The 27,728-nt window shown below is 43.5% G+C and overlaps 1 pseudogene; it reads right to left on the minus strand.

Annotated features, from left to right (window-relative positions):
• Nucleotides 1–9,663: 9,663 nt before the first annotated feature.
• The window catches only part of LOC137335347 (cadherin-like protein 26), a 43,022-nt pseudogene continuing 24,957 nt past the window's right edge, over nt 9,664–27,728 (minus strand).

Below are 27,728 nucleotides of genomic sequence, written 5' to 3' on the forward strand. Positions count from 1 at the left end.
GAGGAGTGGTGTGGGAGGAGAATGGTGTGGTCATCCATGTCAGAGGCTGTAGGTGGGTCGAGAAGGAAGAGGAGGGATAGTGCAACATGGTCACAGTCACATGGGATGTCATTTGTGACTTTGATTAGGGCCGTTTCAGTGCTGTGGCAGGGGCGGAAACCTGATTGAAGAGGTTCAAACATGAAGTTGCAGGAAAGATGGGCACGGATTTGGGAAGCGACAACACATTCAAGGACTTTGGAGAGGAAAGGGAGGCTGGAGATGTGGCGGTAGTTTGCAAAAACAGAGGGATCACAAGTGGCTTTTTGAGGATGGGGTGATGATGGCAGATTTGAAAGGAAAGGGGCCAGTACCCGGTGAGAAACTTGGCAAGGTAATTGGATGGGCGGTAAAGAACGAGGATTTTAAGGGAGAGGTGAGAGGGATGGAACAAGATGAGGTGCTTAAAGGAGGAGGAGCCAGTGGAGTAGGGGGCGGGACCAAGGTGATATTTCATGATAAGGGCCACACTGCCACCATGGCGGATTGGGCGGGGCAGGTACAGCTTCAGTAAGGAGGATGGTATCATCACCCATGAGCCAAGTTTCTGACAAGGCCATGATGTTGATGCAATCATCCACAATAAGATCATGTTCACAAGTGAATGGACATTCTGGAGGGAGATGCGGAGAGGGACATTGTTGTTGATCCACTGACAGAGCCCACAGGGAAATGTCTTTCAACATTGTAATTTCCAATATAAAATGTTCGACGTTCACCTCTAGTTTGTTTTAAATTGCTCTTAGTCATATTTTCTCAATGATAATTATTTAACTGTCAGGTTTGATGACATATAGTGGAGATCATCACGTATTATTCACTTGGGATAACATGATTATCTATCTAACATCTGCTTGTCTTACAGATGCAAATTAGTACTTCAGGTTGATTGACATCTTGGGACAATACAATTTAGAATGATTTCACAATCCACGACCATAGCGGCTGGGCTTCATTTAAATGTCCTACCCGACAAACGGCTAGATTGACTGCCTGACCGGCGGGCAGGAGTGTGCATTGAGTGGCAAAAGATCGTGGCCAGAAACACGTGTGAACAGGCCCCGGCAATCAGTGGTGGGGGGCGGGGGGGGGGAAGGCTCTGGGCAGGGATCAGGAAGGGGGAAGCCTCCGGCCACCATTGGTAGGGGTAGAAGCGAATGGCCACCATCGAGAGTGGGGAAGGATCTGTCAAAGATCGGGAGGGGGGTAGTCTGGTGCAAGGGAGGCCCAAGGCATCCTTGTGAGGCCCGGAGGAGCATACCTGCCACTCCTAGCCCACAAGGAAGCCTAAAATAAAATGTTAAAACTTACCTTCTGGTCCAGGAACCGGCTCCTGACAGGTTTGCCTGCGGGCATCCAGCTTGCCTGCTCAAAAGAGCAGGTTAATATCAGTACATGGCTGGAAGACAGTGGGATTGGAGGGGATAAGTGCCTTGAATTACTTTAACTGCCCTGCCAAGGGGAGCAGTTAAAATCAGGGCCTGATCAGCAATGTGAGTTATAAGGCCTGATTTTAACTCAGGGCGGGAATCATGGATGCAGGGTCTGCAGTGGACGGTGATTTTAATTTTTGGGCTGATTTACATGCCCCGACATCGATTCCCGCCTGAAGCCAGCGGGAACGATATCACTGCTGGTGGGCATTCGTCCTGATTCGTGGGAGGTCAGGTCGCTGCCAGGACCCTGCAGAAAGGTAAGTAAGGAATAGGGGGTGGGGGGAATCGGGAAGTCTGTGACGGGGGTGGGAGTGGAGTGGGGGAGTAGGCCCAAGATATCCTTGTCGGGCAGGAGTGTTCTTTCTGGCCCACAAGGAACCTTTAAAAGTCTAACTTGCTGGGTCTTCTGTGGACAGAATTCTGGCTGCTGCCTGTTTTTACTGGCAGGTTTGAGACTGTGCAGGCCTTAGTCGAGCCCATGGTTAGAATGGCGTACATATCCCGACTTTACCAGCAAAATTAGGCCCCCATTCGTCATTTCAGGCAAGTTAAAATGGTGTGGGGGGAGCTTCAACATGTCGTGAAGATGACGCAACACGCCCCAAACTCTCTTAATCCCCCACCCGCATCGTTCCCCTTGGTCGGTGGGGGGGGTTTACAATTACCCTTATAGTTCTGGCTTCTGTTTTTTTTACTATTTCCAATATTTATTGTTGGCCAAATTTGGGCCTTTTATTTTTAGCAACTTTATAGGATTTTAAAATATTGCTTTCAAATATGGACCAAAAATCAGTACAATAGCAACAATAACAACAACAACTTGCATTTATATAGTGTAGTAAAATGTCCCAAGGCACTTCACAGGAGCCTTTTCAAACAAAATTTGACACCGAGCCACATAATTAGGAGATATTAGGACAGGTGACCAAAAGTTTGGTCAAAGAGGTGGGTTTTAAGGAGTGTCTCAAAGGAGGAGAGAGGTAGAGAGGTGGAGAAGTTTAGGGAAGAAATTCCAGATCTTAGGGCCTAGACTGCTGAAGGCACAAGAGTCAAGAATTGGAGGAGCGTAGAGATCTCAGAGGGTTGCAAGGCTGGAGGAGGTTACAGAAACAGGGAAGGGCGAGGCCATGGAGGGAGTTGAAAACAAGGATGAGAATTTTAAAATCGAGGTGTTCCCGGAGCGGGAACCAATGTAAGTCAGCGAGCACAGCGGTAATGGGTGAACGGGACTTGGTGCGAGTTATGATACGGGTAGCAGAGTTTTGAATGAGCTCAAGTTTATGGAGGGAGAAAGATGGGAAGCTAGCCAGGAGGGCACTGGAATAGTCAAGTCCAGAGGTAACAAAGGCATGGATGAACATTTCAGCAGCAGACAAGTTGAGGCAGGGGCGGAGACATATAATGTTACGGAGGTGGAAACAGGCTGTCTTGGTGATGGAGCAGATATGTGGTTGGAAACTAATCTCAGGGTCAAATAGGATGCCAGGGTTGCTAACGGTCTGGTTCAGCCTCAGATAGTGGCCAGGGAGAGGGATGGAGTCGGTGGCAAGGGAACGGAGTATGTGGCGAGAAACAAAGACAATGGCTTCGGTCTTCCCAATATTTAGTTGGAGGAAATTTTTGCTCATCCAGTATTGGATGTTGGACAAGCAGTGTGACAAATGAGAGACAGTGGTGGGGTCGAGAGAAGTGGTGGTGAGGTAGAGGAGGGTGTTGTCAGCATAAATGTGGAACCTGAAGTCGTGTTAGCAAAGTTAAATGGAATTCCGCTCTTTCTTGGGTATTTTTGTCTAAAATGTTCAAATATTACTGATATTTACTCCTATTATTACAAAACTGTTTGACTGAACCATTCAGATGGTCCTAGTAATTAGAACCCCAGCGCGATTTTAACTGGGCAATTGAGCAGCTCTGGTCAGCAGCCAAACTGCTGAGTAAAACCACATGGGATTAGCTTCAGGCGCTGACAGACTCAGTGGACGCACTATTTAAAGGAACACTCAGCTACAGCCACTTAGAACATGAGGATCTGTATGCTATTGTTATTGCTGGATTTCCAAGGAATTTTGAACTTCAAGACTGTTTCTTTTTTTTTGCTTTACTTACCCTGTTTAAGGTTTCACAGCTTGTCATTGTTGCCATTTTTGCTTCATTGCTTTGGATGGATGAACAGTTTGAGGAAGAGCAGCAGTAGCCAGGACAAGCAGCAGGTGGGTCTATTAGAAGATTGCAGGTGAGAGGGGCCATTTTCCTGGATATAAGTGAGGAGCACTGCATCAGTAGGCTGTGCTTCACCAGGAAGGCTGTGACTGATCTATGCAGCCTCCTGCAACAGGACCCGCTGCCTGCTGGCCGAGGTGGCTGTGTTTTGCCAGTGGCTGTCAAAGTTACCACTGCCCTTATCTATTTTTGCCTCAGGCTTCTTCTAGACTGTTACAGGGGACATCCCCTGTATTTCTCAGCCTGCAGTGCACAGCTGAATTTTTTCTTATTCGTTCATGGGATGTGGGCGTCACTGGCAAGGCCGGCATTTATTGCCCATTCCTAATTGCCCTTGAGAAGGTGGTGGTGAGCCGCCTTCTTGAACCGCTGCAGTCCGTGTGGTGAAGGTTCTCCCACAGTGCTGTTAGGAAGGGAGTTCCAGGATTTTGACCCAGCGACGATGAAGGAACGGTGATATATTTCCAAGTCGGGATGGTGTGTGACTTGGAGGGGAATGTGCAGATGGTGTAGTTCCCATGTACCTGCTGCTCTTGTCCTTCTGGGTGGTAGAGGTCGAGGATTGGGAGATGCTGTAGAAGAAGCCTTAGCGAGTTGCTGCAGTGCATCCTGTGGATGGTACACACTGCAGCCACTGTGCGCCAGTGGTGAAGGGCGTGAATGTTTAGGGTGGTGGATGGGGTGCCAATCAAGCGGGCTGCTTTGTCCTGGATGGTGTCGAGCTTCTTGAGTGTTGTTGCAGCTGCACTCATCCAGGCAAGTGGAGAGTATTCCATCACACTCCTGACTTGTGCCTTGTAGATGGTGGAAAGGCTTTGGGGAGTCAGGAGGTGAGTCACTCGCCGCAGAATACCCAGCCTCTGGCCTGCTCGTGTAGTCACAGTATTTATGTGGCTGGTCCAGTTAAGTTTCTGGTCAATGGTGACCCCCAGGATGTTGATGGTGGGGGATTCGACGATGGTAATGTCGTTGAATGTCAAGGGGAGGTGGTTAGACACTCTCTTGTTGGAGATGGTCATTGCCTGGCACTTGTCTGGCGCGAATGTTACTTGCCACTTATGAGCCCAAGCCTGGATGTTGTCCAGGTCTTGCTGCATGTGGGCTCGGACTGCTTCATTATCTGAGGGGTTGCGAATGCAACTGAACACTGTGACATCATCAGCGAACATCCCCGTTTCTGACCTTATGATGGAGGGAAGGTCATTGATGAAGCAGCTGAAGATGGTTGGGCCTAGGACACTGCCTAGGCCCACTGAATCAAGCAAGTTGTCATACCCTATTTGTCAGAACCAAACAATTTGTCAGATCCTTTCCCCTGGATGCCAACACTCAAAATGAGAAAGCTCTGGATTTGCAGCAGGTGCTGGCTTTCCCCGTGTCCAGGGCATTATGGTCTGCACTCATGTAACCATTAAGGCACCAGAAGACAAATTAGCAGCTTTCATCAACAGGAAGGCTATCACTTAATTAGTGTCCAGCTGGTGTGTGATCACCGCAGAAGGATCATGCAAGTGTGTGCCAGTTTCGCAGGCAGCTCTCACAATGCTTTCATCTTGCAACACTCATCTATCCCGCCGCTCTTCCACCCTTCTAGGAATGTAAGAGGATGGCTGCTTGGGGACAAGGACTAAGCCCTGCACATATGGCTAATGGCACCCCTATCCTTTGGCTGCTGCCAGTGCAGTTTGGCTTAGCTGGCTTTCTGGCACCATGGCAGGTATTGGTTGAGGGATGTTGAGGGAGTAGATGTGCTGACATCCTGAGAGAGAGGAACATTACTGCTCCCATTACATCACTGCCACTCTCGTGGGGCTGAGGCTCATCAGTCCTACTGATCTGCAGGAGCACTTACTGCAGCAGATGACTCCTTGAAAACCCATTGCTATTCAGTCCATCAGTCTCTCCAAGGTGAAGCCCAGGGTCTGGATGGCGGCCATTTGAGCTTCCACTGAATCTACAAAGACTGTTAATATCGACTCCTGTTGCGAGTGTCTAGCTGAAGTGTCCCTGCAGCTGACCACATCCTCCAAGTTAGACAGCAGAGTGGCGATGCCTTGCGAGATGACACCACACAAGCTGGAAGCAGACTCGTCCATACTTTCAGCCATGGTGATAAAAATCCCTGACAGGCATTCAAATACCATGTATAACTGCAATTTTCTTTTCATTGCTGGGCCTCTAAAGTCCACATCTCTGTCCTCTTCAGCAGAGCTGATAGAGGATCTCGTGCTCCAGTGAGCCATCTCCTGGGCTGTCCCTGCCACCACTACCTGCCCCTGCTCACTCGTGTTGGGTGTGTCACTACATGCATTTTTTTCTAACTCAGTCTAACCCACACGGGATGTCAATTTCTGTGCTGGAAGAATGGAACGCTTGACGCTGTCTCTTCAGAAGAATTGGTCTCCTCTGAGGTATGTTCTTCTGCAGGGTCTTGCTGCTGAAAGTGGTGACTGCAACCTCCCTTTCAGAGGTGCATTCCTACTTTACATAGGCCTCTGGAGGCCTGTCAGAAATTATGGCCAGTAAGCGGGCAGGCTTCCAATTCCCAACACAATTGGGTGGGAAACCTACCAGTCAAATTTAAATGAGGCTCGGTAGTAAATATCCCAGACCTGAAATATAGGCCAGCGAGTGTGTTTTGCACTCGCCCCACCTCCCCGATCACTTCAGGTTAAGGTTGACCCCTATGATAATGAACTTTTGCTGACTAATGCAAAACAACATTACACCTTGCTCTTGAAATTAATGTTTAATGTATTTTACTTGCACCCAATAATTGAAAAATTATTTGATACCAGTATTCCGAATGCTAATCTGTGCCAGACCTATGGACATTTTTGTACTGTGATGCCAAGGCCATTACAAATCTAAGGAATCTTACAACACCAGGTTATAGTCCAACAGTTTTATTTGAAAATCACAAGCTTTCGGAGGCTTTCTCCTTCGTCAGGTGATTCAACCTGATTGAGGCAGCTCAAAATCCCAGCAGCGAGGAGACTTTTATACTGTAATGCTGGGATGGATTTGAACTCCACTCCTAGATGGTGAAAGGCCAGAATGCTCATCCATTATGCTAACCATTTCTTCTAATATATGTAATTGTGAAGTAAACAAGTTCCACCAATTGCAAAGTAAACAATTTAATTTTATTAAGAAGCAAAAAAAAGTAACAGTATTGAAAAAGTCCCAAAAATATATCAATATTAGAATATTACAACATCTTACAATATCCAGCTAGAATATCCCAGAATATTCTGTGAGAATCCAGTTAATTTAATCCAATTTGCTAAGTTTCTAGCATTTAATGGAACTGAACAGATACTGATAATTCAGAAATTCATTGGTGTTTCATCATGTAAATTCAGTTCATGTAAGGTTTGATCCTAAAACTAAAATTAAATGGCATCACATATCTAGGTGAAATATTCTATAAACTAAACTCAGAAATGACTATTGCTTAAAGCACACGTTAAAAAAGAGCAAAACCTAGAGCATTTATGTAATAAGAAAAACTGTAATAACTGAAACCATTTACCACCCCCCACCCTGACCCTGCCTCAGTCTTCCCTTCCTCCTACAATATTCAGACTTTTAAAACTTAAGCTTTAAGTTTTTTCATATAACCATTATTTATCATATAACCATTATTTCATTTACCTATTCTTTTCTCTTAATCTTTTCAACCTTGGCTGTATTCTATACAATGAGCATTGGCCCTCCACTTAATTTAAAAAAGGGAAGCATGACTCTTTATGATTCTTGATGTTTACCATTCATAGTTAAGAAATGCATATATATTTTGTAAAATTCAGATCTTCATTCCAACTTGGATATCTGGGGAAATGAAAACTTAGGCCAAGAAATTCCATCGCACCCGAAGACGGGTATGCAGGGGCAGGCACCTGTTAGCGTCCTCTAAGACAGCATGTAATATTTTCGCTGCCTGCTCATTATCATCACTCAGGCATGCAGCCAGTGGTACCCATGCTATTCATTGGCTGTATGCCTTTTTGAGGGGCTGGATATTGGGCCTCTCTGACACCACTTAAAGGCAGCTAGTACCTCTTAAAGGGGAGGTGCGCACTGACTGCATACACCAGGGAAACACTTGTGAATTGGAGAAATGGCTGCTAAATCTAAAAATCATGCCGTAGTGGCAGGAAGCCCTCCAGGCATCGACTCCATTGCCAGTAGGAAGAGGTGGCACAGCAAGCAAATGCCACGAGCGTAGCTCCCAGGACATGAGGCTTCATGACCTCACCTGAGTTGTCAAGGTAAGAATACTGCCCTCTTACTCTCTGCTCACACTTCCACCATCTCCAGCCTCACTATTCACAATACTCCTCTCCCCTGCTTACCTTCATTCTCAATCCCTATACCACATTTCACTATACCTCCTTCTCCTCACACTCACATACTCACCACAATTCCAACCCTCACTTCCCCACAACTCTCATCTGACACGTTGCATGCTAGCTATTCCACCAGGGCAGGCACATTCTCGGAACACCTCACAAGACTCTCACTAACACACACCCTTCTTTCTCGCAGGAGAAGGTCGCATACAATTCCAATCAGGAAGCTGCTACCCGAGGAGGCCTAACCCACCAGCACATCCCATCCCCTCGAAGAAAATGTGCTGGCCATCACGGGCAGGGGAGAGTCATGGCCATGGGGACTGGCAACGCTGGAGGAGAGGTCACGTAGGGTCTCTTCACACTTTATCCTCTTTTTCCCTTCTCACTTCTATCTCACCCTACACACTCTGCATGACAAACTACAGATGCTTTTACCAGCCACTTCTATTCCTCTGTTCTCCCTTCGCACTAAAAGCTAACCCTTGCCCTTCTCTTTCATTTCAGGTGCTGAAGCTGTGGACATACCTCTGCCAGTGGAGGAAGAGGAGGCCAGCCTTCCTGAAGATGCACCATCAGCTGAAATACTGGCACCACGCATACTTTAGAGGCTAGGCTAGAGGAGGGATCTTCACCTGGTGAATCACAGGGCACAGGTGTGCAGGAGCTAGACAGGGGGATAGGACACCACAGGTGCTAGCTTGCTGGAGGATGAGATCACATACTAGCTCTGCTGCAGAGGACTCAGATGCTAACTTCCAGGGCCCAGCCCACCGAAGAAGGCTGATGGGCATACACCAGGAAACGCTAGGTGCACTGGGCAACCTGCCAGTGAGCTTGCTCACATTGTTGCAGACAATGGGGGCGTCCAGCTCCAACTTGTCTCGAAACTATGAGCAAAGCATGGAGACCATTCTGTCCAACATGGACCAAGTGGTCAGATCCTTCAACACTGCAGTAGAACCCACCAAGATGGAGTGTCTCCTGACAGCTCTCACAGTTGCTATGGAAGCTCAGACTGCTGCCACCGTGACTTTGGGGGCCACTGTTGACAGTGGCTTCCAGAGCATCACCTCACTCCGTCACTCTGTCTTAACCAGAGCCGTATGAGTACTAAGACAATCCCTGGAGAGTGGTCTTGGCTCCATGGGAGAGGCACCTGCTGTCCTCTCTCAGGATGTCAGCATGCCTGCTTCCCCACCACCCACTACACCAGTGCCCTTGTTAGTGCCACACAGCCAGCTGAGTCAGACAGCATGGCCCATGCCGAGATACTGTAGTCTGCAGCTGGGGCCTCAAGGCCCAGGTTATCCTCTATGGAAAGTTCAGCAAGTGGGAGTCAGGCACTGGGGCATACCAAAATTGGAAAAAGGTCTTGCGCTAATTTAAATAAGGTGTTCATTACTTTAAATACTTCTGGCATGCACTCCTGACACCAACGGAAAAGCCCGAGCCAATATGGCGTGCGGCGCACTTCCGGCTGGAAATGTGTGCACGATCCCTGCCCGCCCTAATGGACGCTTAGGAGGCCATTTAGCACCCGATAAACGGACGCGCACTATCAAATTTATAGGCCTTAGTTCATCAACTGTGCAACATGTTGGACTTGGCTCTTAATTCTGTGGTTTACAGTGATAAAGTATGCTTATCATCAGTACAAATTTAATTGTTTTGGATTTTTTTTGATGGTTTAGCTGACAAATTTCACCGAGGGTTTTAAACTTTGTCCCATTGGATTAAGATAGTTGAAGTCATCACTTTTTTCAGTATGTGTCAAGAGATATTATACTGGTAGATCTCCCTTCATGCTCATAAACACAGGGTTCATAATGGTCTTGAAAGTCTTCCCTATTTTTTTAGAAATAAACTCTCTGAAAATAAACATTAGGTATAGGCTGTTAAACATTTTAATAACATTAAACAAATACACCAGGCCTGCAAGAAAGATGAAACATTCATTTTTTGTCATGTTTGTGTGCTGTGCCATAGTTAATCTAGGAAAATAAATCTATACAAAACTACTGCCAAGGGGAATTATCTGCTTTCCTCATCTGTTAGCATCTTTGATCTTGTGAATGCCATGGTGTTTTTTATTTCTTTGATATAATTATTTTAATGTATTGCACAGTCTGTAATGTGGTAATGATTTGTTTCTGTATTTCTGCCAAGTAAATTAATTAATTGACTATGAAATGTCTGGCAACGTTCCATATTATAGGGGATGGATTTCCGCAGGGATTCTGTCACTTGTCAGCTGTAAGATGGGCAAGAGAGCCATGGAAACCATGGAAAAATGGTGTAACTACCCAGAATGTGGCCAATTCCCATAACTAATAGGTCTGCAGTGTAGGTTAAGAAATGGCCCAGAATTTGCTGGAACGGGGCATATCACGGTGTGCCCCGTTAGTTAGACTTTTATCGTCACCCTTTACCTTGAAAGCTTTTGCGCCGCAAATTGCTGGAAGTGCGAGCTGATAACAGGGCATCTGGGAACTTGGTGAATGATGGGACCAATAGTCTATCACCTTAACCAATGAGATTTAAGGATAGAAACAGAGGAACGACGGAGAAGGAAATAGGGTGAATTAGAGTCAAATTAGATGCAGAAAGAGAAATAAAGAAAGGGAAAGAAAGATTGGATTAAGAAAGAGAGAAAAAAAAGTGACAGAAAGGAAAAGTAAGAAAAAAAATTAAATTAAAAATTTTAAATTTAAAAAACCTCTAGGAACAATTTACTACCTGCAGGAGTGAGAATCCACGATTTCAACTGTTCCCTTTCTCGGCCTCTGAGGTTGAACGGCATTGTAGGACCATAAATAATTTAAAGGGTCCTTGAGTCATTAAGTACCAGCCCTAACTTTCTGCGTTGAGTTTAACTCATTTTAACAGCGTAAATCCAGCAATTTCTTGATGGAGAGATTGACGGTGAGTTTTGTTTTTTGTGAGGCTAACAGCGGAGCGGCGCTAATCGTCCGGCAATTTGTGGCGATTCACAACTCATGGTGTATCTCTTGCTCACCACAAATTGTTGGATGATTTACACACTAATAGCAGCATGCACATTTAATTCACCATTATTTTCCCAGCAAATTCTGGGCCAACAAATATAAAGGAGTTTCATATTATTGCATCGTGATGTTTCCTGTCATACTATGGTGAAGATAAAATTGATAAGGTAAGTGAAAGAAAGCTAACTACCATTATGTTGGTTTGCTCAGTGACAGAAACTTAGTCTGCGAAGCACCACCAGTAAGTTATCTTGTTGTGGGTACAGTCCGGTTGCCATGCCACCAATGAGATAACTCTTCTGGGCCAATAAATCACACTACCCTATCATCATTAGTTGGAATATAATTGCTTTTAGTCAGTTTCATTACTGAATCAAACCAAGGTGTACACTGGGCCTGGTAAGCTTTATTCTTAAGGTTACATGCCTGGGCTTTACTATCTTCGCTTTCAGCAGATCTCACCAGCTGACCCCCAACATATGGGTCTTTGTTCTCTTGTTTCTTGTCCCACAGGAAGTAGGGGGGCAGTTGATACCCGATCCCTCCCCCTATCTGGGGTTGGCCAGCAGAGCTTTTAATCATCCTTTTGAAACTAGTTTAATATAAAGATCAACAGCAAGGGGCATTCAAACACCCCATGGTGTGAATGTTTGATGGTAGCATCTGAGATGAGATAATAACACCCCTACTGTCCCCGTGTCATGGGCAACAGTTTCAATGGCTGCTCATTAACATACCAATCCCCTCTCTTTGTCCTAGCAGCTCCAGCTTGTGGTTGACAGATGTGTTTTAAACATTGAAAACTCACTTTAATTTAAAAGGAACACTAACATAAATCATAGCTAAATCCTTTCCGTGAAAAAATGGTGGAAAATCCCGAAACGTGACAAGGGGTAACAAAATATGTGGGGGAAAAATTCGATAAGGGTCCGTTTCGGGCGGGGGTAGCGATGCGCTACCACCCCGCACCCGACGGACCCTGTGTAGGCAGGACGCAAGTTTGGACCCACCAGCGCACTTACCTGCAATCAGCCTTCCTTTCCAGGCCTTGCACGTGGAATCAATGCAATTTGCACTTTCCACCACCTTCGACAACCAGTTCTTCACCCAAACACACAGAACAGCCATGGGGACCAGATTCGCACCCCAATACGCCAACATTTTCATGCACAAGTTCAAGCACGACTTCTTCACTGCACAGGACCTCCAACCAACGCTATACACCAGATACATCGACGACATTTTCTTCCTATGGACCCACAGCAAAGAATCACTGAAGAGACTACACGATAACATCAACAAGTTCCATCCCACCATCAAACTCACCATGGACTACTCCTCAGAATCGGTTTCATTCTTGGACACACGAATCTCCATCAAAGACGGGCACCTCAGCACCTCACTCGACCGCAAGCCCACGGACAACCTCACGATGCTCCACTTTTCCAGCTTCCACCCTAACCACGTCAAAGAGGCCATCCCCTATGGACAGGCCCTGCGAATACACAGGATCTGCTCAGACGAGGAGGAACGCGATGGACACCTACAGACGCTGAAGGACGCCCTCGTAAGAACGGGATATGACGCTTGATTCGTCAATCGACAGTTCCGACGGGCCACAGCGAAAAATCACATGGACCTCCTCAGAAGACAAACATGGGACACAACCAACAGAGTACCCTACAAAACTTGGAAGGGTAGTAAACAGTGAAGAGGATAGTGATAGACTTCAACAGGATATAGACAGGCTGGTGGCATGGGCGGACACGTGGCAGATGAAATTTAACGCAGAGAAATGTGAAGTGATACATTTTGGTCGGAAAAATGAGGAAAGGCAATATAAATTAAAGGGCACAACTCTAAAAGAGGTACAGGAACAGAGAGATCTGGGGATATATGTGCACAAATCGTTGAAGGTGGCAGGGCAGGTTGAGAAAGTGGTTAAAATAGCATACGGGATCCTGGGCTTTATAAATAGAGGCATAGAGTAAAAAAGTATGGGAGAACCTTCACCACACGGACTGCAGCGGTTCAAGAAGGCGGCTCACCACCACCTTCTCAATGGCAATTAGGGATGGACAATAAATGCCGGCCTCGCCAACGATGCCCACATCCCATGAACGAATTTTTTAAAAAAGTCATGATGAACCTTTATAAAACACTGGTTCGGCCACTACTGGAGTATTGTGTCCAGTTCTGGGCACCGCACTTCAGGAAAGATGTGAAGGCCTTAGAAAGGGTGCAGAAGAGATTTACTTTTCAGAAGAGATTTACTAGAATGATTCCAGGGATGAGGGACTTTAGTTACCTGACTAATAGACTGGAGTAGCTGAGGTTGTTCTCCTTGGAACAGAGATGATTGCGAGGAGATTTGATAGAAGTATTCAAAATCATGAAAGGTCTAGAGAGTAGATAGAGAGAAAATGTTCCCATTGGTGGAAGGATCAAGCACCAGAGGGCATAGATTTAAGATGATTGGCAAAAGAACCAAAGGTGACATGAGGAAAAACTTTTTTACACAGCGAGTGGTTGGGATCTGGAATGCACTGCCCGAGGGGGTTGGGGAGGCATATTCAATCATGGCCTTCAAAAGGGAACTGGATAAGTACTTGAAAGAAAAAAAATTGCAGGGCTGCAGGAAAAGGGCAGAGGAGTGGGACTAGCTGGATTGTTCTTGCATAGAGCCAGCACGGACTCAATGGGCCGAATGGCCTCCTTACGTGCTGTAACCTTTCTATGATTCTGTAATATTCAGTAAGGATTCAAACAGCGCAATTGAGAAAACAGTTACTTACTCCCTCTTTGAGCACATTCTCATTTCTCATTCGAAAAATGACTGATGTTTCAATGTCACAGTCCAGCAGGTGATCACTTTAATCTGATAAAAACCATATAAATTTGCCAATGAAACCAGCCTGTAAAGAAAGAAAAGAAAACCTTTCGATCTGCTCAATTTTGCATTATCCATTACTTTAAAACTTTAAATGCTTTCTTTGATTTTGGGTCAGTATTGTTTGTATGGATGTGTTTTTCTTCATAGGTTTTAATATATGACATGTCTACATTATAGCCCAAACTTTCTATATCCATTGGTTAACTTGCCAACTTTATGTCAATTTAAAAGTGGTCAACAATCAATCATCCTGTCACTAACTTAGCAGTAAAATCGCCAGTAAATAAACTGATGTAAAAAGATTTACACACCTAGAATAATCCTGATGTTATAGTGATTTTTTTAAAATGCCAATGTATATTTTATGAATTTCAATACTGACACTATACACAATACACAGGTACTCAAGAAAGTTGAAAAGATTAAATACAGTAATTTGTAAAGTTTGAGCATTGAATGGTTAACTAAAGGCCTGCATGGTCAATACACACAAAGTTGTCGAACATCCTGGAAAAAGCATTGCCATCACATGTACTTGTACCATATTTAACTGCACCCATCTGTAAGCCTGATGAATGGATAAATTAGATTCAATTGTTGAGGCTGAACTGAACCTGAGTCAAAACATATCATTCAGTTGACAGAAAAGACAAACAACCTCTGTGCTGCTTGCTGCTGAATCTCTCATTTAAGTCACACCATCATGGGGACTTAATGTTTAAGGTCAGGTTGAAATCATCAAATGTACTCAGCTGACATTAACCATGGATTCAAGCATAAGTGCATTCCCGAATTCAGTATGGTTGGCAAATTTCTTTTGCAAATCTGTACTGGCCAGGCATATAAAAATTGTGCCAACTGAGTATGCAAAGGCCAATAATGTGGCCCCGACTCAGTGAGGACTGCTGTTCTTCAGGCTCTGCATGCGACTGTAGTGCAGGGAGCCAGCCTCATGCTTAAATGCACAAAGTGCATGAACTGCTGGGGTCACACCAGGACAAGAAGTGGGTTATCTAATGCTAGCAGTTCTTAAAGAGCTGCTGAATGGTCTTAAAGTGCTCCTGTCCCTGAAGATGGGGAGAAATTATTGCAGCAAGTGTATTCAGAACAGTACCATTTAATGTCATGCTTTAGAGATGCTACTCGAGGAGGTACTGCAAAGAAGCTGAGCTGATTGCTACCCTCCAATGAGAGCATCACCGCAGCGACTTGGTCAGAGCCAATGTTGTCTTAGGTGTATAGAACTGAATGAGAGAGAAATTTGTTGGTTCTCTTGAGGTTTGCCAAGGTAAATTCTGCTCACATTTTGCTTAATTTTTTACATTAACTTATTTTAACATTATCACAGTTTAAGTTGAGAGCAGTAACAGAGATGACTGTTTATGTACTTTCAATTGCATGGCATGCCCATCTTTTGCCAGGGCACTGTGTATTGCTGCTTTGACAATGCATTTTTCCTGTGGCAAACAATAAGTACCAAATATCAAGCCCCAAGCATGCTGCCAATATAAGCTATCTGTATGCTGCATGTTCTCAGGCTCATAAAACCTGGCTGCTGGGATGGCACACACCTTCTGACAAAGTTCCTCATTTTTATTAGCTTACAGGAGAAGTTCACACATACCAGATAGCATTGCATGCAGACTGCAGGAAGGTTTCCAAACCTACAACCCTTGAATCTTTATGATGAGAAGACCCTGCAGATTCTGGACATAAAGGCAATGGGGGAAGGTGAGGTAGGACAATGACCTCAAAACTCAATTTTTGTTTTTCATCCTCCATCTTCTTACTCAGTCACTCTTTCACTCCCTCACATAGAGATATACAATGCTCACTGCAACATAACACACTGTAATATCTTTCCATGTAAGCTCTTTTCCAAGGGGTGTCTTACTGACAACATTCTAAAATATGTTTGTCTGCTCCTCTAGGTGTCCAAGGGGAGAAGATAACAAGGCCCATGAAGAAGGGGGCTTAAGAGTAATTGTAGACCACTTTCAATCTCCAGATAATGTGCACAGCAATTAAAAAAGTTAATAGAATATTAGAATATATGTCTAGAACAGTGGAGTACAAGTTTGCAGGTGTTATGCTAAGGCTTTACAATCCACTGGCCAGACAATTTTGGTCAACACCCTTCAAAAGCAACATACATGAATAGAAGAGCACAGAGAACAACGAGAGTGATCCCAAGTGCGAAGGGAATGAGCTTTCGGGAAAGATTAGAGAAGTTTAAGCACTACAGTTTGGAGAGAACATGGTTAAAGGAGGATTTCATTAAAGTATATGAGGGTTAAAATTCCACTTCTCCTCTGTTGGCAACACCGCCAGTGTATGATTTTCCAGCCATTAATTTTAACGAACGAAAAATCATGCACCAGGGTTGCGCAATATAACAATATGTGCTCCTTGCATATACTGGGAGCCTTGAAGTAAAATTTTTACTCCAAGGTGTATTAAATATATAGATAAGGAGAACCCAGAATAAAATTTCAAAATGTAGGAGGAAAATAGGATCAAAGGAAAAATGGAGATTAGAGAAAAGTAAATTTAAAAAAGATATCAGGAAAATTTTCTTTACTTAAGGATCAATAATTATTTGGAATAAAGACAGAAAATGTTATCCTTAAATGTTCTAAATAAATGACTTCTCACACCCTAATAAAACTTGCTAGCCTGTATTCTCAGAGTTTATTGCAGTCCCCACCTCTTACAACATCCACGCTTATCATGGACAGCCACCTAGATCGGGCAAATAGCGCTAACCATTTGCCAGTACCATAGGAGTCAATTAAAAAGGAAACGCTTATAACACGTTAAGCATGCTGGCTATTTCGAGCAGTTCTATATGTTCTTTCCACCTCGTTATCATATTTGTATTTATATCCCTCCATGGATCCTCCGCATCTGTTTTGAACCCTCAATCTCTCTCATTGTTAACTATCACCGTTTCAGAACTAGAATCCTACCCATAGCTCAGTTACCAATAACTGCTGCAGAGATATAAGAAATCCTGTCTTTCCCACGTTTTTCGAGCTCTTGATTCTTCATTTGGTTTAAATCCCGGACAAACCATCTGTTGATACCTTTCCACATTAAATTTTGTTAACAATAACCACAGGGACGGAATTGGAATCCAGTCAGCTGTTTGTTTCCCTCTCTGTTCCTGTTCTCTCGGTGTCTCGAAAAGACGATACACCATCCAACATTTATAATGGGGTAATCGCGTTAACACCAACACATCCGCAAAATGCAGTGAGGACTGTATCTCATAAACTCCAAACTAGTAACATATTTTACCATTGCAACTCAGATTAAAATAGTGATAATTACTTGTGCTTGGATTGTAAGTAATTAATTTTTAATTACTTACTGCACTTGCTGCGCCATCTCCTTCTTCATTGTACTTTATTAATGTCCCATTAGGTTCATCATAAGGGACTAAATTAGTCCGCATCTTAAGTGACAAAATAGAAATAAACACAAAGAAAATGTAAGGAACGAAAAGGACAATACACTGAGTTATAATAACAAGTGACCCAAGAACTATGGTTTTATTGTAAATATTTTAACAAGGTGAGCAGAAAAAGTTGGTTTTAGTAGAAGGCATAGAATCATAGAAATTACAGTGCAGAGGGAGGCCATTTAGCCCATCACACCTGTATATGTGCTAATCTTTCAAATTTAAGCTATCTCCTCTAATGCCATTTTCAAGCCCTTTAAAAACCTTCTGAAAATTGATGAAGACCTCTATTCGATCCGCCTTAATCATCTCTATTTCAGTGAAAAACATACAATTTTTTGAGCCTTTCTTCATAACTTTACCTGTCACTCCTGGTATTATTCTAGTGAATCTTTGCTTTATTCCATTCATGGCTCTAATGTATTTATTATAATGGGGTATCAAAATGGCACATAATATTCAAACCGTGGCACTACCAATACTTTTGTACAAATTTAAGATCAGTTCCTTGGATTTATATTCAATGCTCATATATATATATATATATATATAAAACCCAGAACCTGACTTGCTCTTTTTGAATCACCTTCTCTACCTGTACTCCCACCATTAAATTTCTTTATTTCTGTATTCCGAAATCACTTTGTTCTGCCACTCTGCTTAGAGTCTTACCATTTGGAGTATATTTCCTTTCGCTTTTCTTTTCCCCAAAACTTACGACTTTATATTTTAGGAACACAGGAACATAGGAACAGAAGTAGGCCATTCAGCCCCTCGTGCCTGCTCTGCCATTTGATAAGATCATGGCTGATCTGTGATCTAACTCCATATACCTGCCTTTGGCCCATATCCCTTAATACCTTTGGTTGCCAAAAAGCTATCTATCTCACATTTAAATTTAGCAATTGAGCTAGTATCAATTGCCGTTTGCGGAAGAGAGTTCCAAACTTCGACCACCCTTTGTGTGTAGAAATGTTTTCTAATCTCACTCCTGAAAGGTCTGGCTCTAATTTTTAGACTGTGTCCCCTACTCCTAGAATCCCCAACCAGCGGAAATAGTTTCTCTCTATCCACCCTATCCGTTCCCCTTAATATCTTATAAACTTCGATCAGATCACCCCTTAACCTTCGAAACTCCAGAGAATACAACCCCAATTTGTGTAATCTCTCCTCGTAACTTAACCCTTGAAGTCCGGGTATCATTCTAGTAAACCTACGCTGCACTCCCTCCAAGGCCAATATGTCCTTCCGAAGGTGCGGTGCCCAGAACTGCTCACAGTACTCCAGGTGCGGTCTAACCAGGGTTATGTATAGCTGCAGTATAACTTCTGCCCCCTTGTACTCCAGTCCTCTAGATATAAAGGCCAGCATTCCATTAGCCTTCTTGATTATTTTCTGCACCTGTTCATGACACTTCAATGATCTATGTACCTGAACCCCTAAGTCCCTTTGGACATCCACTGTTTTTAACTTTTTACCATTTAGAAAGTACCCTGTTCTATCCTTTTTTGATCCAAAGTGGATGACCTCATATTTTCCTACACTGAATTCCATTTGCCATAATTTTGCCCATTCACCTTATCCATCAATATACCTTTGTAATTTTATGTTTTCATCTACACTGCTTACAATGCCACCAATCTTTGTGTCATCGGCAAACTTAGATATGAGACTTTCTATGCCTTCTTCTAAGTCGTTAATAAATATTGTGAATAATTGAGGCCCCAAGATAGATCCTGCGGGATTCCACTGGTCACATCCTGCCAATGTGAATACTTACCCATTATCCCTACTCTCTGTCACCTTTCGCTCAGCCAATTTCCTAACCAAGTCCGTACTTTTCCCTCGATTCCATGGGCTTCTAACTTAGTTAACAGTCTCTTATGTGGGACCTTATCAAATGCCTTCTGGAAGTCCATATAAATAACATCCATTGACATTCCCCTGTCCACTACTTTAGTCACCTCTTCAAAAAATTCAATCAGGTTTGTCAGGCACGACCTACCTTTCACAAATCCATGCTAGCTCTCCCTGATTAACTGAAAATTCTCGAGGTGTTCAGTCACCCTATCCTTAATTATAGACTCCAGCAATTTCCCCACAACAGATGTTAGGCTAACTGGTCTATAATTCCCCGGTTTCCCTCTCTCTCCTTTCTTAAAAAGCGAAGTGACATGTGCAATTTTCCAATCTAGAGGGACAGTTCCTGAATCTAGAGAACTTTGAAAGATTATAGTTAGGGCATCTGCAATGTGCTCACCTACATCCTTTAAAACCCTGGGATGGAAACCATCTAGCCCTGGGGATTTGTCACACTTTAGTGCTATTATTTTCTTCATTACTGTTGTTTTACTTATGTTAATTTTATCAAGTCCCTGTCCCCGATTCAATATTAGTTTTCTTGGGATTTCCGGCATGCTATCCTCTTTTTCGACTGTAAATACTGACGCAAAGTAATTATTCAACATATCCGCCATTTCCCCATTGTCAATGACAATATCCCCACTTTCAGTTTTTAAGGGGCCAACACTGCTCCTGACCACCCTCTTTTTCCTAATATAACTATAAAAGTTATTTGTATTGTTTTTGATACCCCTTGCAAGTTTCTTTTCATACTCTCATTTTGTAGCTCTTACTATCTGTTTTGTGACCCTTTGTTGATCTTTGTATCTTTCCCATTCGCCAGGATCTGTGCCATTTTTTGCCTTTTTGTATGCCCTTTCCTTACGTCTTATACTGTCCCTTATCTCTTTAGTTGTCCATGGCTGTTTTTTTTGGCAAGTAGAGTTCTTGCCCCTCAGGGGTATAAACCGGTTCTGTATCTCGTTAAATGTTTCTTTAATCATTTCCCACTGATCATCAGTCGTTTTACCCATTAACAGATTTGCCCAGTTTACTGTGGACAGTCTCTGTCTCATCCCATTGATGTGGAGATGCCGGTGATGGACTGGGGTGGACAAATGTAAGGAATCTTACAACACCAGGTTATAGTCCAACAAATTTATTTTAAAATCACAAGCTTTCGGAGATTATCTCCTTCGTCAGATGAAGTCATCCCATTGAAGTCGGCCTTACCCAAATCTAGAATCTTCGCAGCTGACTCACTTTTTTCCCTTTCAAACACTACATTGAACTCGATCATGTTATGATCACTATTGGATAGATGTTCACGCACAGTTAAGCTGTTAACTAAATCTGGTTCATTACTCATTCCTAAATCCAGTATGGCTTGCCCCCTTGTTGCTTCTAGGACATACTGCTGTAGAAAACTATCCCGGACACACTCAAGAAATTCACGACCTTTCTGACAGTTGCTAGTCTGCTTTCCCCAATCTATGTGAAGGTTAAAGTCCCCCATGAAGACCACTATGCCTTTCTTACACGCTTGTCTAATCTCTGCATTTATACAATCTAGCACTTCAGAGCTGCTGCCGAGTCCTATACACAACTCCAACTATAGTCTTAGATCCTTTCCTATTTCTCATTTCAACCCATAAGGTCTCTGTTGGCTGCTTACCTCTCGTTATATCCTCCTTTATCATTGAATTGATTTCATCTCTAATCACTAAGGCTACTCCTCCCCCTCTTCCATTTTCCCTATCTCTCCTGTAGACCTTATAACCCGGTATATTTAGTTCCCAATCCTGACCATCCTGCAGCCATGTCTCAGTAATAGCTATCATGTCATACCCTCCAATTTAAGTTTGAACCTGTAGTTCATTTAATTTATTCCTTATACTCCGTGCATTTGTATATAGAACTCTTAGTTGGGCCATACACCCTAGCCTGACCTTCAGCTTTGATGCTGGGATAATCGCCTTACGACTTCTAGTTTTCACTTTATCTATAGTATCTAAAGTACACTTTCTTTCTGCTGCTCTACGCTTTTCCCTTTCATTTGTTCTTGAACAACTGTTTGTACTATTTGTATTGTAAATTTCCCCTGGGTCTTCCCCTCTCTTGCTGCTCTCAGCTTTACTCCCTTCTGACTCCCCGCTAAGGTTCCCATCCCCCTGCCACTCTAGTTTAAACCTTCCCCAACAGCACTAGCAAACACCCCCACGAGGACATTGGTCCCAGTCCTGCTCGGGTGTAACCCGTCTCGCTTGTACAAGTCCCACCTTTCCCAAAACCGGTCTCAATGTCCCAGGAATCTAAATCCCTCTCCACACACCATCCCTGCAGCCATGCTTTAATCCTGTCTATTCTCCTGTTCCTATACTCACTAGCACGTGGCATTGATAGTAATCCTGAGATCACTACCTTTGTGGTCCTGCTTTTTAATTTATCTCGTAACTTCTTGAATTCACCTTGCAGGACCTCATCCCTTTTTTAACCTATGTCGTTGGTACCGATATGGACCACGACTACTGGCTGTTCACCCTCCCCCTCCAGAATGCCCTGCAGCCGTTCCGTGACATCCTTGACCCTAGCACAGGGAGGCAACATACCATCACGGAGTCACGTTTACGGCGCAGATACGCCTATCTGTTCCCCTTACAATTGAATCCCCCATCACTATAGCCCTGCCACTCTTCTTCCTCCTCTCCTGTGCAGCAGAGCCACCTATGGTGCCACGAATTTGGCTCTTGCTGCTTTCCCCTGATAAGCCATCTCCCCCAACAGTATCTAAAGCAGAATATCTGTTTGAGAGGGAGATGGCCCCAGGGGACTCCTGCTCTCCCTGCCTGGTCTTTTTACTCTGCCTGGCATTTCCTTTCTGCCTGCGTAATCTTTACCTGCGGTGTGACCACCTCACTGAACGTGCTATCCACGATAGTCTCAGCATCGCGGATGCTCCACAGTGAATCCACCCGCAGCTCCAGCTCCGAAATGCAGTTTGCCAGCAGCTGCAGCTGGACACACTTCCTGCACACATGGTCACCAGGGACACTGGTAGTGTCCATGACTTCCCACATAGTGCAGGAGGAGCATATCACGGGTGCGAGCTCTGCTGTCATGACTTGCCTTAGATTTACCCTGCGTTCACCTCTCAGACTCTCCTCCCGCTCTTGGTCTCTCCTTTTATACTGTCCTCACCTCTCGGACTCTCCTGCCTCACCTGCAACGTCGCACAGTAGTTGTCTCTTGTTGCAGGTCTGCTGCTGCTTCTATCCCCACTCTCAGTCTTCTGCCGCTCAGGTCCGCCGCCGCTCTGCTGAAAAAGTTAGGAAAAGCAAGGCAAAGCAGCACCTCCTTTCCCCACTTCACCGAACTCCCACACTTACCAAACTCTGAAGTGTTCACTCTGTGTTCTGCTGCACTCCGTGAAATTGAAATGAATCTGTCACCTATCTGCCCACTCTGCCCATCTGTTATTGTTGGTATATGAAGAACTGTTAGTTTATGAAGACATTAATTCTTCAAGGCATGTGAAAGGTAAACGGGGTATCTGCAGGAAATTCATCCCCCATGTTTAAATTCATGCTATAAAATCTAACTTGTTAATTAATAAACTGAAGAATTAGAGTCTCTAATAGGTCAACAGTAGTGGTAATAAACAGCAATGGTCTCCTTAATTTTAAACCATTAGTCCGAATACTCACAGGCTAAGTAGTATAATTCTACTTAGATTCCTTTGCTATTCAATTAGATTTTAATTCACAATCCTATTTCTTCACAAGATAAATTGTTATAATCATAAGATGAATATTAATAATCTATACAATTGTTTTACAGGCTTGTTTCTTAAATAACTGGACTACCAAAGAAGACAAGTGAGGTTTAAAACTGTTTGGAATTCACATTTTGAACTGAATGCAATTGTGAGATGCAGGATATTGTATACTTACGAAACAGTAATAATAATGAAGCAAAGAGAACACCAATAGCTGTGCCAGCACCAACAGATCTACTGGCTTCCAAACTTTCACATTCAACCTCATCTGGACAATGACAGACATGCAGATTCAGTACACCCTCTTTACTAATTCCTTGACAATCTCGGATCTCGAAAGGCACAGTATAAGATCCTGGTGGAGGATTCTTCAGACTCATAAACTGTGAAGAAGTACCTGACTGAACACATTGAATGAATGAAACTGAGATTCATACATTATAACTGGTAAGTGTTATCAATTATCACTAGAAATATACTTTTATATCAAATGAGTGTCTTCTGAGCATGGAGCACAGATGTTTCAATACAGAAATCACTCTGCAATAATTAAACTGAGGAATGATGATGGGATTCAGTGTGAAACATTTCAATTCTGCTTCACTGCCAAACCTCATCTAGCAACCTTGAAGAAAGCTCACCATATGTTGTTCCTAATTTCCACATCTCTTTTCCAAATGCTTTGGTATTCAGTTTAAATGTGAATGGACCACGGAATGGATCTTCATCATCATCTGCTGCTATAATATTTACAATTGTAAACAATTTTACAACACCAAGTTATAGTCCAGCAATTTTATTTTAAATTCACAAGCTTTCGGAGGCTTCCTCCTTCGTCAGGTGAACGATGTGAAAATGAAATCCTCGAGATGAAATCGCATTTATAATTCACAGAACAATGCTTGGTGAGTACAGACAGTTTTTTCAACTGCCCGTTGCCAAGGCAATCAGTGTGCAGACAGACAGGTGTTACCTGCCAGGTCTCACAGAATATACAAATCACCAAAAAAAAAACAACAAACAAAAAAAAAACAGAGATAGAGAGGTAGAAACATAGAAAAGACAGCAACTCACCCGTTATATTAAAAACAGATAACATTTGTTCGCTGGTGGGGTAACGTGTAGCGTGACATGAACCCAAGATCCCGGTTGAGGCCGTCCTCATGGGTGCGGAACTTGGCTATCAATTTCTGCTCGACGATTTTGCGTTGTCGTGTGTCTCGAAGGCCGCCTTGGAGTACGCTTACCCGAAGGTCGGTGGATGAATGTCCATGACTGCTGAAGTGTTCCCCGACTGGGAGGGAACCCTCCTGTTTGGCGATTGTTGCGCGGTGTCCGTTCATCCGTTGTCGCAGCGTCTGCATGGTCTCGCCAATGTACCATGCTCTGGGGCATCCTTTCCTGCAACGTATGAGGTAGACAACGTTGGCCGAGTCACAGGAGTATGAACCATGCACCTGGTGGGTGGTGTCCTCTTGTGTGATGGTGGTATCTGTGTCGTGGCAGGGTTGTGTGGTGTGGTGACGACACCACACAACCCTACCACGGTAACCTCTGCAAGACATGCCAGATCATCGACACAGATACCACCATCACACGAGAGGACACCACCCACCAGGTGCATGGTTCATACTCCTGTGACTCGGCCAACGTTGTCTACCTCATACGTTGCAGGAAAGGATGCCCCAGAGCATGGTACATTGGCGAGACCATGCAGACGCCGCGACAACGGATGAACGGACACCGCGCAACAATCGCCAAACAGGAGGGTTCCCTCCCAGTCGGGGAACACTTCAGCAGTCATGGACATTCATCCACTGACCTTCGGGTAAGCGTACTCCAAGGCGGCCTTCGAGACACACGACAACGCAAAATCGTCGAGCAGAAATTGATAGCCAAGTTCCGCACCCATGAGGACGGCCTCAACCGGGATCTTGGGTTCATGTCATGCTACACGTTACCCCACCAGCGAACAAATGTTATCTGTTTTTAATATAACGGATCAGTTGCTGTCTTTTCTATGTTTCTACCTCTCTATCTCTGTTTTTTTTTTGTTTGTTGTTTTTTTTTGGTGATTTGTATATTCTGTGAGACCTGGCAGGTAACACCTGTCTGTCTGCACACTGATTGCCTTGGCAACGGGCAGTTGAAAAAACTGTCTGTACTCACCAAGCATTGTTCTGTGAATTATAAATGCGATTTCATCTCGAGGATTTCATTTTCACATCGTTCACCTGACGAAGGAGGAAGCCTCCGAAAGCTTGTGAATTTAAAATAAAATTGCTGGACTATAACTTGGTGTTGTAAAATTGTTTACAATTGTCAACCCCAGTCCATCACCGGCATCTCCACATCATAATATTTACAGATTGTACATTACCATATGTTGATATTGGTTGACCAAATATGGTGTATTGTCATTGATATCTGTTATGTGTAAATGCAGACTAGCAGTTCCAGTCAAAGGAGGGACACCTAATGTGAAGAGAAGTGTACAAAAAATATATTGCTATCAACACTCATTTCCTTGTTAGTGATTGGAAATGTTATTGTTACTGACTGCATTCCATATGAATCAGTTCAATGAGTGAGCAAAATCAAAAGCAAAATACTGCGGATGCTGGAAATCTGAAATAAAAACAGAAAATGCTGGAGAAGCTCAGCAAGTCAGGCAGCATCTGTCGAGAAAGAAACAGAGTTAACGTTTCAGGTCGAAGACCTTTCCTCGGAACTGGAAGATATTAAAAAGTTAAAGTTTAACTCTTTAACATCTTATAGTTCTGACGAAATGTCTTCGAACTGAAACGTTAATTTTGTTTCTTTCTCCACAGATGTTGCCTGACTCAATGAGTGAGCAGATGAGTCTGTATTTTCACTTTTATATGCAATATTGCTCTTTTAGTTCTTTTGTAGTATTTCTTAATACATTAAAATAAAACAGGTAGAGCTTAATACTACTAATGGAATAATGCATGACATGAGGGCTGACAGTCAATCCTGACATTCAGACTCAGGTACACTAATTGGAGAAGTTCTGACCCATTACTGTATTGTGGAATGCCTTCTTTGGGGTAACAGTGCATAAAGCATTATGGAAATGTTATGGTTGAATGAATTAATATTACTGATGATGGGGTAACTGTTCTGTTACAGTGAGTTTTTCCCCCTGTAGGATAAATAGATTTTCCAGAAACTTCTGGAATCAAAATGAGATAAAATAGGAAAACAATAAAGAGTGCCTATGTGCAGTATGTTTATAGGCAACTATCCTAACCAGTAATGGCAGTACTTTAAAACGTGTATTGTGGAATTTATAAGAATGATGAGCGTGTTGACATACTCTCTTTGATTCAAGAATTTCACGTTTCAACAAATGTATTTGAAGCAACTGCCACAAATCACTATTAAACTATTTAAAAATTACATTTGAGTTGTCAAAGTCATTGCAAAAAAGTACTTGGCCATCATCAACTGCATGAATAATTATATCATAAACACTTCCATTTATGTAAGGTGCTTCTCGATCCAGTTGTTTCAGTGTTGTGACTACACCAGTCTTTTCATCCACAGAAACCAATTCTCCAGGATCATGTGCTTTTACATATCTTGAACAGAAAAAGTAATAAAGAAAGCAAATTTGGGGTACCCATGGTGGGTAAGTGCATCATATGGTAGATACTGACCAATACAGACTGGAAAGGATTCTGATTGCTTCTCTGCATTCCCCACACCTCCCCAACACAGGCAGATAGGTTGTGCTATTGTATTTTACATTATAAGTTAATTATCCAATATGTGTGGGATTTTGTGCCATTTTGTGTCATAAGCCATCTACATGGCATTATTGGGCAATGTCATCTTGCCAGGTTCCTTAAAGTGTTCAATTCTGTTGCATGTACACCCAAGAATGCAGGTGATGTTCACAGCACTGGCCATCACTTTCTGCCAGGCATGATGCACTGCTGTCCTCTGGGGAGGGTGCCCAGGAGTGCCAAACAGGATAACACTCCTTACCACCTCCTCATGCAAGAACATCTCCACTTCATCAGGCACGGGACAGGGGATCAGGTGCTGCACCACACTGTTGCTTGCCCAAAGATTCCATTCTGCACCTTCACATTGGGTGTCCTTTCACTTTTTGTATGGCACTTCTTTCCCCCCTCTCCTCATTCAGCTTTGGAAAAGTCTGTCAAAGGGATGGAATGTATGTTGAGCTATTCTAAAGGCTGTAAGAATGTTTGCCCTACTATATATACCTTTAATTTCAACTATGGTGCAACTCTGCAGTCCACTCATTAGGCTAGTTTCCTGTACAAGGCCCAAGCTGCATAGCCATGATTAATGATGCAAATCAGCTAACCCCACAAAATTGCAGGAAATCAGCTTATTGAATAGTGGATTAGCTCTGTGCTAGCGCCCAGGCATTCAAGCCTACATTTAGTCTGGACTGCAAAATTAGCCCTAATATTTTCTACCAGATGCAACCACTTATTTATGACTGGGTACAATCCTTCATATTTGAGCTACTAGCCAATTTTTTTGCATCCTCCTTTAGGCTAAGCTTCTGGTGCACAGCCAAAGCTGTGCTGGAGTTTATGGTAATGTTTCAAATGACCTGACCCTGCAAAATTGCGCAGGTGATCTTTTGGCTAGTTTTGAGCTAAGAACTAGTCATTAACAGCACAGATTATTGCCAG

The sequence above is a fragment of the Heptranchias perlo genome, chromosome 19 (genome assembly GCF_035084215.1).
Source record: "Heptranchias perlo isolate sHepPer1 chromosome 19, sHepPer1.hap1, whole genome shotgun sequence".
Lineage (NCBI taxonomy): Eukaryota > Metazoa > Chordata > Chondrichthyes > Hexanchiformes > Hexanchidae > Heptranchias > Heptranchias perlo.